Below are 11143 nucleotides of genomic sequence, written 5' to 3' on the forward strand. Positions count from 1 at the left end.
ATGTAATCTTTGCTCTTTTGAATAGTACAATATAGGAGAGAGGAGGAACATTAAACAATTAATTTACACATGCTTAATTAAATAATTACAAGTGGTAAGAGTTAGGAAAAAAGAGACCATAACAGGATCTGTGATGTAGGGAATTAGGGAAGGTGTCCTGAAAGAAGTGATGTTTGAACTGAAACCAAAGGATTAGGTGGTTTTATGATTCTGTTCATATGAAATCTCCAGAATAGGCAAATCTGTAGAGAAAAGAAGTAGATTAGTGAAAAGTAATTACTGGTTGCTTAGGGCTGGCGGGAGAATGAGGGTTGGGTGGTGATGGCTAAAAGGTTAGAGATTTCTTTTGGGAATGAAAATGTCAAAGTAAGAAATGTCCAAACCTGTAAGAATTTTTATGAGTATATTTGAGCCAAATTGACAACAATTGCTGGGAAGCAAAATTTCAATGGATAGAGAAAGTGCTCCAGAGAATAGCAGTTTTGCACCTTATTTTATGCATTAGAATAAAAGAAGGAGACATAAAGGGGTTATATGAAATTCATTAGTGATGGATTAGGAAGGCAGAAGAAAGCAAAGTGGGGAATTCTCTGGGATTGGACAAAAAGTAAAACAGAGAAACATACTTCTTTTACATTGGTGGGTATTGCATAGTTAATAGATAACAATTAACACAATAACAATAACAATTGTAAAGATTGACCTTTGGCTGACCTGTGTGACTCAATAGTTGAACATCGACCCATGAACCATGAGGTCACTGGTTCGATTCCCAGTCAGGGCACATGCCCAGGTTGCAGGCTTGATCCCCAGTGGGGGGCATGCAGGAAGCAGCCCCTCAATGATTCTCTCTCATCATTGATGTTTCTATCTCTCTCTTCCTCACTCTCTGAAATCAATAAAAGTGAAAAATAAAAAAAGAAATGTTCATTTCAGTCCCTCATATGTGGTTACTTTAGGTCTCTAGGTTGGTAAGACTCACAATGTAGGCCTTCCCTGAGCTTGTCAGGTTTAGTATGCGGCCCATTTTCCATCCACAAAAATCTTTTTTTTAAAAATACTATATTTTTATTGATTTCAGAGAGGAAGGGAGAGGGAGAGAGAGATAGAAACATCAATGATGAGAGAGAATCATTGATCAGCCGCCTCCTACATGCCCTCTACTGGGGATTGAGCCCACAATCCAGACATGTGCCCTTGCCCGGAATCGAACCTGGGACCCTTCAGTCTGCAGGCTGACGCTCTATCCACTGAGCCAAACTGGCTAGGGCGCCATCCACAAAAATCTAAAATTAATTGTGATATTGCTGTGCACTTTTATGAATAGACTTAAAAAATTAAATTGTACAATTCAAATGGATAAATTTTATGATATGTAAAATTTATCATAAAATTTATCAACAAAGTTGTTATAAAACAACAACAACAAAAAACAGGTCATGTTGCTCCTTGCTTAAAAATCCCTCAATGGCTTCCAATTTTGTTTGCAACAGATTCTAGCTTACTAGGGTCTTGCCAATCTCTCAGCTCTCTGTCTCATACTTTATGATTCAGTCATACTAGCTTTTTCTTTTTCTAGAACATCCCAAATTCATTACCACCAAGGTGTTTGGGGATTAGCTTTCTCTTCTGATTAAGCACTCTTCTTCTACGACCTCCTTGGTTATTAGTGAACAACAGTCTCATCCCCTCAGTTCCCAGTCCCTCCTCTAGTCTGATGAGATCCTCTTCCTTGGTCCTCTCTTCCCACCTTTCCAGTTTGTGCTCTGATTTCCAGCTTGTGATAAGCAAAGCTTCTTACATATTTTTATTGACCGGACTACCTGGGAGAACTTTTCTCCTAGGGCCCGGACCCTCCTAGCAAATGCTGCATTGTCTTGAGGCTCTCAGATCTGCAGATAAATTAAACACAAGAATTTATAACTTTTCCTTCAATAGTTTGAATTCAAACACAAATGACAAACAAGTGATTAGCTTTGAGTGATATAACTGGAAAGAGTCATGAATGTTTGGTTTAGCCCAGGAATACTGGGACTGCTCCCTTTTGAGAAAAGCCATAAAAAAGAAGTTCCTTAGCCCTTATTCTGAGGCAGTCTGACCTAGTGGACCTGCATTCTGCTTTGCTGAAACTTGCTGAGATTCCTGTTGGTGACATGACTCAGTGCATCTTGGGAAACTGCAAGTTGTTGGGAGGATAGCCACCACCTTCTTTGTCCCCTGGGGGAGTGGGGGGAGGGGGGCTGTTACCCTTTCTGTGCCTTTGGGCTAAGGACCTGCCCTTTAGCGTTCCTACTGTGCTAGGGGCCAAATACAGGCAGTGCAAGACTTACTTTTATCTTAATCCTGTCTGATGAATCTGGTTCTGTATGTGCTAGGAGTGGAAATCACTGCTTTCTCAACTGGAAGATGAGTCTTTAACCAGTCGAAAGTTATATTTAACTGCCTCTCAGCATTTGACCTTTACCTCCTTGATTTAAACGAATTCTGGCTATTTCCTGAGGACCTTATTTGCTCTCCAATTCTCTCAAGTGGAGGCTACATATTTCTTACATCCCTCTTACCTTAGGTTAGGCTTTCCATTTCTGCATTGCAGCTTCTTCTTCTTCTTTTATAAATATACAGTGGGGCCTTGACTTACGAGTTTAATTCGTTCCGTGATGGAGCTCGTAACTCAAATTACTCATATGTCAAATAATTAAAGTGAATGAGTGAGACACGTGATGCTGGGCTGATGTTGTGGCATTCACTGTGACGTTCGCTGCGCCAACTAGAGGTGGGGTATCTGAAGCTGGCTCGTAACCCGAATTTTAGCTCACAACTCAAAGCAAAACATCGGCCCAGAGATGGCTCGTATCTCGAAAAACTCGTTAGTCGAGACACTCTTAAGTCAAGGCCCCACTGTATTAGTGGCCCGGTGCACGAAACTTGTGCACAGAGGCGGGGGTTCCCTCAGCCCAGCCTGCACCCTCTCCAATTGGACATCCCTCTCAAAATCTGGGACTGCTGGCTCCTAACTACTCACTGCCTCCCTGCCTGATCGCCCCTAACTGCCCTCCCCTGCCGGCCTGATCTCACCCCCAACCCACCTCCCCTTCCAACCAATTTGGTTCTGATTGGTCAGTTTCTATGCTAGTCAGCATCAAAAGCTCCACCTCCTAGACAGCCATTGGCTACTCACAGTTCACCCAGATTTGGTTTTGATTGGTCAGTTTCTATGCCAGTCAGGGTCTCTGGGCTTATCTCTGTGCCTGATCAGAGAGGTGGGGCTGATCAGCAGCCCCCATGGAGGCCTGAAGAGAAACAAAGGCATGGCTGCTGGCGAAGCCCAGAGAGAAAGAGAGAGGCAACAGCTGATCAACAGCTGCCACAGAGGCTGCGGATCATATCCTGCCTCTCTCTCTGGGCCTCTCTTCAAGCCTGATCCACAGCCCCCTCAGCAGTCAGTGCTGGGCCGCCACGGCAACCCAGCACTGACTGTAGGACTGACTTCCAGTGTTCGGTCGAGCCTTCGGTTGGTCCTTATGGTCCCTGGGTTTTTATATATTAGGACTAGAGGCCCAGTGCACAAAATTTGTGCACTGGGGAGGGGGGGCGTTGCTAAGCTCGCCTGGGTCCTCTCGCAGTCCAGGAGCCCTCAGGGGATGTCTGACTGACGGCTTAGGCCCACCATTGGGCATCCTTAGGGCTGCTGTGGAGGTAGGAGAGGCTCCCGCCACCGCCACTGTGCTTGCCAGTCATGAGCCCGGCTTGTGACTGAGTGGCACTCCCCCTGTGGGAGTGCACTGACCATCAGGGGGCAGTTCCTGCATTGAGTGTCTGCCCCCTGGTGGTCAGTATGCATCATAGTGACCGGTTATTCTGCTGTTCGGTCTATTTGCATATTAGCCTTTTATCATATAGGATTTGTATTGATTTCAGAGAGGAAGGGAGAGGTAGAGAGAGAGAGAGAGAGAGAGAGAGAGGAGAGAAAAACATCAATGATGAGAAAGAATCATTGACTGGCTGCCTCCTGTACAACTTCCACTGGGGATCAAGCCCACAAACCTGCAACCCGGGCATGTGCCCTGACTGGGAATCAAACCTTGACCTCCTGGTTCATAGGTCAATACTCAACTACTGAGCCACATCAGCCAGGCAACCCTCTTTGATTTTTTTTAAATTTTTTTTTAATTTAATTTAATTTTATTTATTTTATTTTATTTATTTTATTTTTTTTTATTTTATTTATTTATTTATTTATTTTAAAAATATATTTTATTGATTTTTTACAGAGAGGAAGGGAGAGAGATAGAGAGTTAGAAACATCGATGAGAGAGAAACATCGATCAGCTGCCTCCTGCACATCTCCCACTGGGGATGTGCCTGCAACCCAGGTACATGCCCTTGACCGGAATCGAACCTGGGACCTTTCAGTTCGCAGGCCGACGCTCCATCCACTGAGCCAAACCGGTTTCGGCCCTCTTTGATTTTTAATGAACTGATACTGTAGGAACCAAAGTTTCAGTGATGGCATACATTTTTTCATATCAAAATTAACTTTTGTATCTGTATTGTGAGAAGTCTTCCAATGCCTCACTCTCCTCCAGGCTCAATTTTCCTGGGTAAAGTTTACAAGATCCAAATTTTGTCAGTTTTCATAATTTTCAAGTCACTTACAAATATATTGTCAGTTTTAGCCATTGTTGGTTGCCTTGTTTTCTGCCAAATTTAATTTTCCTGAGTTAATTTGGAGTTTTCAATATAATCTGATTTTCTGTTAGGTCTTTTAACTAAAACAGTGTCCTGCATGAGGTTAGATCCATTCCCAGTGTATCTGAAGCTGGCTCGTAACCCGAATTTTAGCTCACAACTCAAAGGTGGTTCTTTCTTTTAGCAAACTTTGCATGGATTGTGTTTATATCTGGAAGCAAAAAGCAAAGATCATTAATGGACAAATGTGAAATTTAAGCGCTTGGCTTGTTCAAAAATAATAGAATCAAAACATTATGATTTGTGACAAGTTTGTTGGATTTTTTAGGATTAAAAATCTTTGTTTTATAAATATGACAGCCTTATGGTTCCTACATTTTCTTTTTACCTCCATTTAAAAAAAATTAAATCTTTATTATTGAAAGTATTATATATGTCCCTTTTCCCCCTTATTGACCCCTCATAGTCTGCCCCTACCCCAGGCCTCACTATCCTATTGTATGTGTCCATGGGGTATGCATATCCTATCTAATATCTAATAAAAGACAAAAAAGGTAATTAACCATACCTCCGCTACGCTTCCCATTGGCTAATCAGGGAGATATGCAAATTAACTGTCAACAAAGATGGTGGCCAGCAGCCACGCAGCTGAAGTGAGCAGGAGGTTTGCTTGCTCCAGTGATGGAGGAAGCCAAGGTTCCCTGCCTGCCGCGGCCCGGCTCTAAGCTCCGAAAGCAACAGATCCAAAAGCAACAAAGTTTCAATTATAGAAGCTAAACAAACCCCAAATACCTGCTTTCAGCCAGCCGCGGCCTCAGAGCTGGGAGCACCAGTGATGGCAACAGAGTTTCAATTATAGAAGGTAAATAAATCCCAGAAAAAAAGAAAAAAAGGAGAGGCTGGGAGCTTCATCGCAGGCCAGCCTGAAAACAGCCCTCAGCCCCTCACCCAGACTGGCCAGGCTCCCCAGTGGGGACCCCCACCCTGAAGGGGGTGTGGCCAGCCTGAAAACAGCCATCAGCCCCTCATCCAGGCTGGCCAGGCACCCCAGTGGGGACCCCCACCCTAAAGGGGGTGTGACCAGCTGAAAACAGCCATCAGCCCCTCATCCAGGCTGGCCAGGCACCCAAGCGGGACCCCCACCCTGATCCAGGACACCCTTCAGGGCAAACCAGCCGGCCCCCACCCATGCACCAGGCCTCTATCCTATATAGTAAAAGGGTAATATGCAAACTGACCCTAACAGCAGAAAGACTGGGAATGACTGGTCACTATGACACACACTGACCACCAGGGGGCAGATGCTCAATGCAGGAGCTGCCCTCTAGTGGTCATTGAGCTCCCACATGGGGGAGCTCTGCTCAGCCACAAGACAGGCTGATGGCTGCCAGTACAGCGGTGATGGTGGGAGCCTCTCCTGCCTCCTCAGCAGCGCTAAAGATGTCCGACTGCAGCTTAGGCCTGCTCCCTACTGGTAAGTGGACATCCCCCGAGGGCTGCCGGGCTGCCAGAGGGATGTCTGATTGCCATCTTAGGCCCAATCCCCCGGGGAGCAGGCCTAAGCCAGCAGGTGGTCATCCCCCGAGGGGTCCCAGACTGTGAGAGGGCACAGGCCGGGCTGAGGGGACCCCCGCCCCCCCGAGTGCACAAATTTTTGTGCACAGGGCCTCTAGTATGCATATAAGTTTTTTGGTTGATCTTTTTTTAAAATACATTTTTATTGATTTCAGAGAGGAAGCGAGAGGGAGAGATAGAAACATCAATGACTAGAGGGTATCATTGATTGGCTGCCTCCTGCTAGCTCCCTGGGTATGGAGACCACAACCCAGGCATGTGCCCTTGGCCAGAATCGAACCCGGGACCCTTCAGTCTGCAGGCCGATGCTCTATTCACTGAGCCAAACCAGCTAGGGCTGGTTGCTCTCTTCCCACCCACCCTCTCCCATCTTCCCTCTGAGCATTTTTTTTTTTCGGGTGTGGCAAGCCGGCACAGCCATGGCATACTCAGCCCCACATTGGGTGCCTTATGTGCCGAGCCAGCTCAGCCAGGTTCAGTGAGCCTGAGAGGGGGCGGTGAAGGATTGAGAAAAGACAGACAAGAGTATGAAAGCTGGGTCTGGGTGGGACACTGTCTTCTCTGATGGACAGCTAGCAACAGTGCCATGGACTACAAGCTGTGTCTTTATTTTATAGCCAGATTCCAGGAGGCAGAGTAAGGGTGTGGTCAATATGTTTACACTGTTCTAATCTACTCAATTACATGCACCTGAATTCTATCAAGTCCACATTACTCAGACACGTGGGGCCACATGTTCGGACCATAGTTTCAAGCTTACAACTATAGCTGTTGGCTATAATTGTGCTGGAAGGGCTCTGCCCTCCAAGCTGAGACTTGCACGTGGCCATGAGAGGACTGTGCCCTCTCAGTAGTCCGAGACTTGAACCTGTCCAAACACTGTAGCCGATCTCCACATTAGGGCCTTCCGGTAAAAGCCGGAAGACCTGCTGGACAAATTCAAAAAGAGCTGTAAGCACTTGAACATTTTTAAAAAATATATTTTTATTGGTTTCAGAGAGGAAGGGAGAAGGAGAGAGATAGAAATATCAATGATGAAAAAAATCATTGGTTGGCTGCCTCCTGCACGCCCCACACTGGGAATTGAGCCTGAAACCGGGGCATATTGCCTTACCAGGAATCAAACCCTTATCCTCCTGGCTTCTAGGTCGACGTTCAACCACTGAGTCATGCCAGCCAGGCCAGCATTTTTTTTTTTCTTTCATAAATTTACTAAAATTTCTCTAACTTGGTAAATTTTTCCCAGCTCGACTAAAGGGATTTTCCATCTAATGACTTTTCATTTGAGCTTTATTCTATTGAATTCCTTTAGGATTGGATTTTGTTTATAGCAATAATCTTATTTTTTCTTAATGCTTTTGAAATAGGAATTTTGAGGGGTGAAATAGGCAGGTTTAGGGAATTTTTAAAATTAAGGGGGTCCATGGAAAAAGCACAGGGCTACAGAGCTACAAAAGTTACATTTCCATAAGACAAGGGAGTTGGGAGAGACAAGTTACATTTCCAAAAGATAAGGGAACTGGGAGTAGCAAAATGTCTATATTTACAAAATAAAGGAGAAAGAAAGCCCAAAGGGAATAGGAGAACAATGAGGGAGGAGGGCCTCACATGTCCCACGTGAGGTTTGACCTTTGAGCTCAGGAGTTGCTATAGTGACCAAATCAAAGGGGAATAGCGACCAATCAGAGGGGATATCGAGGCACAAAAAACTCAGCTTTTATAAACTGTGGAAAAAGGAACTCGGTGGGACTCTTTCCCCCTCCCCACGTAGGAGTCTGTGCTGTGCATTGTCTCATCACATGCCTGCATGTATTCGATCCTGGGCTCGATCCTGGGCTCTCTCCGACCTAACACTTTCATCTGTGGTTTCATTCTTCAACTTGGATGGACAAAGAGCCTGGGGAAGCCATCCTGCCCAGGAGACCACCGTGTGTTCCAATCCAAAAATCCCGTATCACTTTTTTCAAATTTCACATTGAAGTCCAGAAAAAGATAAAACTAGATTTATTTTTGCAATTCATCCCAGACGTTCCAAGTAAAAAACATTTTTAAATTACTCATTTCTAGCCCTAACCGGTTTGGCTCAGTGGATAGAGTGTTGGCCTGCGGACTGAAGGATCCCAGGTTCCATTCTGGTCAAGGGCATGTGCCTTGGTTGCAGGCACATCTCCAGTAGGAGGTGTGCAGGAGGCAGCTGATCTATGTTTCTAGCTCTCTATCCCTCTCCCTTCTTCTCTGTGAAAAATCAATAAAATATATATTTTTAAAAAATTACTCATTTCTATTTTCCTTTTTTAAAAAACATTTTTTTTTCTCTTTTAGGGAGTGGAAGGGAGGGGTAGAAACAGAGAAACATCCATATGAGAGAGACACATTGATTGGTTGCCACTTGCATGGGCCTAACCAGGGCTGGGGATTGAGGTACATACCTTTGATCAGATTGAACCCATGACCCTTCAGTTCAACACTTTAATTGAAACAGGAATTTTTAGGGGGTGAAAAAGACAGGTTTAGGAAATTTTAGAAATTAAGAGGATCATGGAAGAAGCACAGGGCTGCAGAGCAGCAGAAGGTATATTTCCGTAGAATAGGGGAGCTGAAAAGCTGCAACAGGTACATTTCCATAGAATGAGGGAGCTGGAAACAGCAAAAGATCTATATTTACAAAATAAAGGGGAAGGAAGCCATTCATCCAAAAGGAGAAGAAATCCTGAAAGGAATAGGAAAACAATAAGGAAGGAGGGGAGGAAATGTGAGGTTCCACCTTAGAGCCCAGGAGTTACTATAGTAACCAGTCTAAGGGAATAGTGACCAATCAGAGGGGATATCAAGGCACAAAGATCTGCAGCCTTTATAAGCTGTAGGAAAAAGGAGCTCAGTGGGACTCTTTCCTTTTCCCCACGTGGGAGTTGTTCTTCAATAAATTTCCACCTTTGCTATACCACCTTCTTTCTGTCTGTGGATTCATTCTTTGACTCCGTCGGACAAGAGCCCAGGAACTAGTCTGCCCAGGAGAATACCGTGTGTGTTCCAGTCCAAAAATTCCATATCATAAGCACTAAGCCAAACTGGCCAGGGCTAAAAAACAATTAAAAAAAAAAAAGATTGTAAAACAAAGTTTTGAAGGGTTGATGAGTTAAGGCAGGGGCTGGAATTCTAGGATTCCAGTAGAATTAGGACAACCTAAATTTCCTTTGTGGGCAAGCATTTAGAATTTGGAGTGCTTGAAATATCAGAAGACTGGAGAGTTACAGAAGAGATCTTCACCACATGCCTGTAAACTATTATTCTACTCTGTACAAATCTTAAGATGTGGCCTGTGGTTGGCGTGAGGCTTAAATCAACAAACGTTTTAGAAGAGCACAGCAGGTGCTGGCTGCCATTTAAAATTTCTTTTTTATTGCTGACAGTATGGCTGTCAGAGGGCACTGTAATGGTCCCTGCAGATAGCAGACGTAATTCCTGTCCTTAACGGGTTCATTTTGAAAAAAAAAAAAAAAAAAAAGTTCGTTTTGGTCTGAGTGATGACTAGCAAGTTACTCAGAGTGCTTAGTAAAGGCTGAGATAGGGGTCAGTCCAAACTGCTGTTGGAAACACATAAGCTAGACTGGTGGTTTTTCAACTTTTTGGTCTCAGGACCTTTACACACACTCTTAAAAATGACTGAGGGACTTCCAAGAGCTTTTGTTTATATGGGTTAGTTACATTTATTGACGTTTACCCTCTTAGAAATTAAGCCTAAGCAAAATGACATTTAAAAACAATTCGCTGTGATCACATATAGCTATGATGAAAAACATTTTCCCCAAAACTTAATAGAGTGGCACTGTTTTACATTTTTGCAAATTTCTTCAACGTGTGGCTTATGAGATGGCTGAATTCTCATACTTGCTTCCTTTTTGTTTTGGTTTAAAGAGATCAAGAAAGTTTGACCGTATACATATGGAATGGCAAAAGGACCGAAGAGTCTCTGAGAAGTCTCGGGGACCTCTCAGGGGGTCCCCCGGCCACACTTTGAGAACTGCTGACTTGGGCCAGAAATGTTTCTTGGAGGCGGCAACTTGAGTCCTGAAGGACACCAGCCATTGAGGGTGGAGGTGGCCCTGCTGGGACTTCTGTGCCGCGCCAGCAGGGGCTCGTGGGCAAGAGGCTTTCCTTTTTTCTTCTCTGCAAAGTAGCCGGGGGAGCAGATCTGCCCATCGATATCACATTAACTATGAAGCCTCGGTGCTTACTACAACCGAGAGAAAAAAAAGACCATCCCTTCGCCTCTCCCCTTCCGGCTGCCGGCGAGGGGAAAGCTAGAAGCCCGCGGGCGGTACGCGGTCGTGTAAAAGCCTAGGAACCGGGCGGAGGCGCGTCGGCGCGCGGCCGCCGGGGGCCCCGCAGAGGCGCAGCGCGGCGCGGCGCGGGAGGGCCCACGGTGCGCAGGCGCGGCGGCGGCTCCGGCCGCGGCCCCGGAACGGTAAACAGAGGGGTCACGTGACGCGGGCTCGCTTTTACCCCCGCGCCGCCGCCGCACGCCGATGGCTGTGGGGTCTCGCACCGCCGTACAGTCCCCACGAGGCGAGCGACCCTCGGGTTCCGGGCGGCGGCGGCTGCAACGAGGACTGGGAGGGCGGCGCAGAAGCCAGGAAGGTGTCGTCAGCAGCAGCCGCCCGACCCCGTGAGGAGAAGAGGCTGTGGCAGCGACGCCGACGTCCTGCGCATACCCCCTCTCCGCGGCACCCACCGGGCCCCCTCCTCCTCCTCCTCCTCCTCCTCCTCCTCCTCGGCGGCGGCGGCGGCCACCATCTTCCTCTTGCTGCCAGTGGTAGCGCTCGTCGGCGGAGCTGGGTGAGTTGCGGCTCTGGCCGCGGCCACACAGAGACGGGCAACC

The 11143-nt window shown here is 46.1% G+C and overlaps 1 protein-coding gene and 1 non-coding gene across 4 annotated transcripts in view; one reads left to right on the forward strand and one right to left on the reverse strand.

Annotated features, from left to right (window-relative positions):
- Positions 1-7162: 7162 nt before the first annotated feature.
- Positions 7163-7225, reverse strand: LOC111827577. Its single transcript, XR_002831201.1, has one exon. It is a non-coding gene; the product is annotated as a U7 small nuclear RNA (small nuclear RNA).
- Positions 7226-10682: 3457 nt separating this feature from the next.
- PHF3 (PHD finger protein 3) overlaps positions 10683-11143 on the forward strand; it is an 89100-nt gene continuing 88639 nt past the window's right edge. The window contains exon 1 of one of the 3 annotated variants that reach the window (XM_014462692.2): positions 10683-11100. The gene's annotated coding sequence lies outside the window, so the exon portion shown is untranslated. The remainder of the gene's footprint in view (positions 11101-11143) is intronic. The other 2 variants (XM_023760651.1, XM_006096823.3) reach the window with 2 other exon arrangements.

Source organism: Myotis lucifugus, unplaced genomic scaffold, assembly GCF_000147115.1.
Source record: "Myotis lucifugus unplaced genomic scaffold, Myoluc2.0 scaffold_187, whole genome shotgun sequence".
Taxonomy (NCBI): domain Eukaryota; kingdom Metazoa; phylum Chordata; class Mammalia; order Chiroptera; family Vespertilionidae; genus Myotis; species Myotis lucifugus.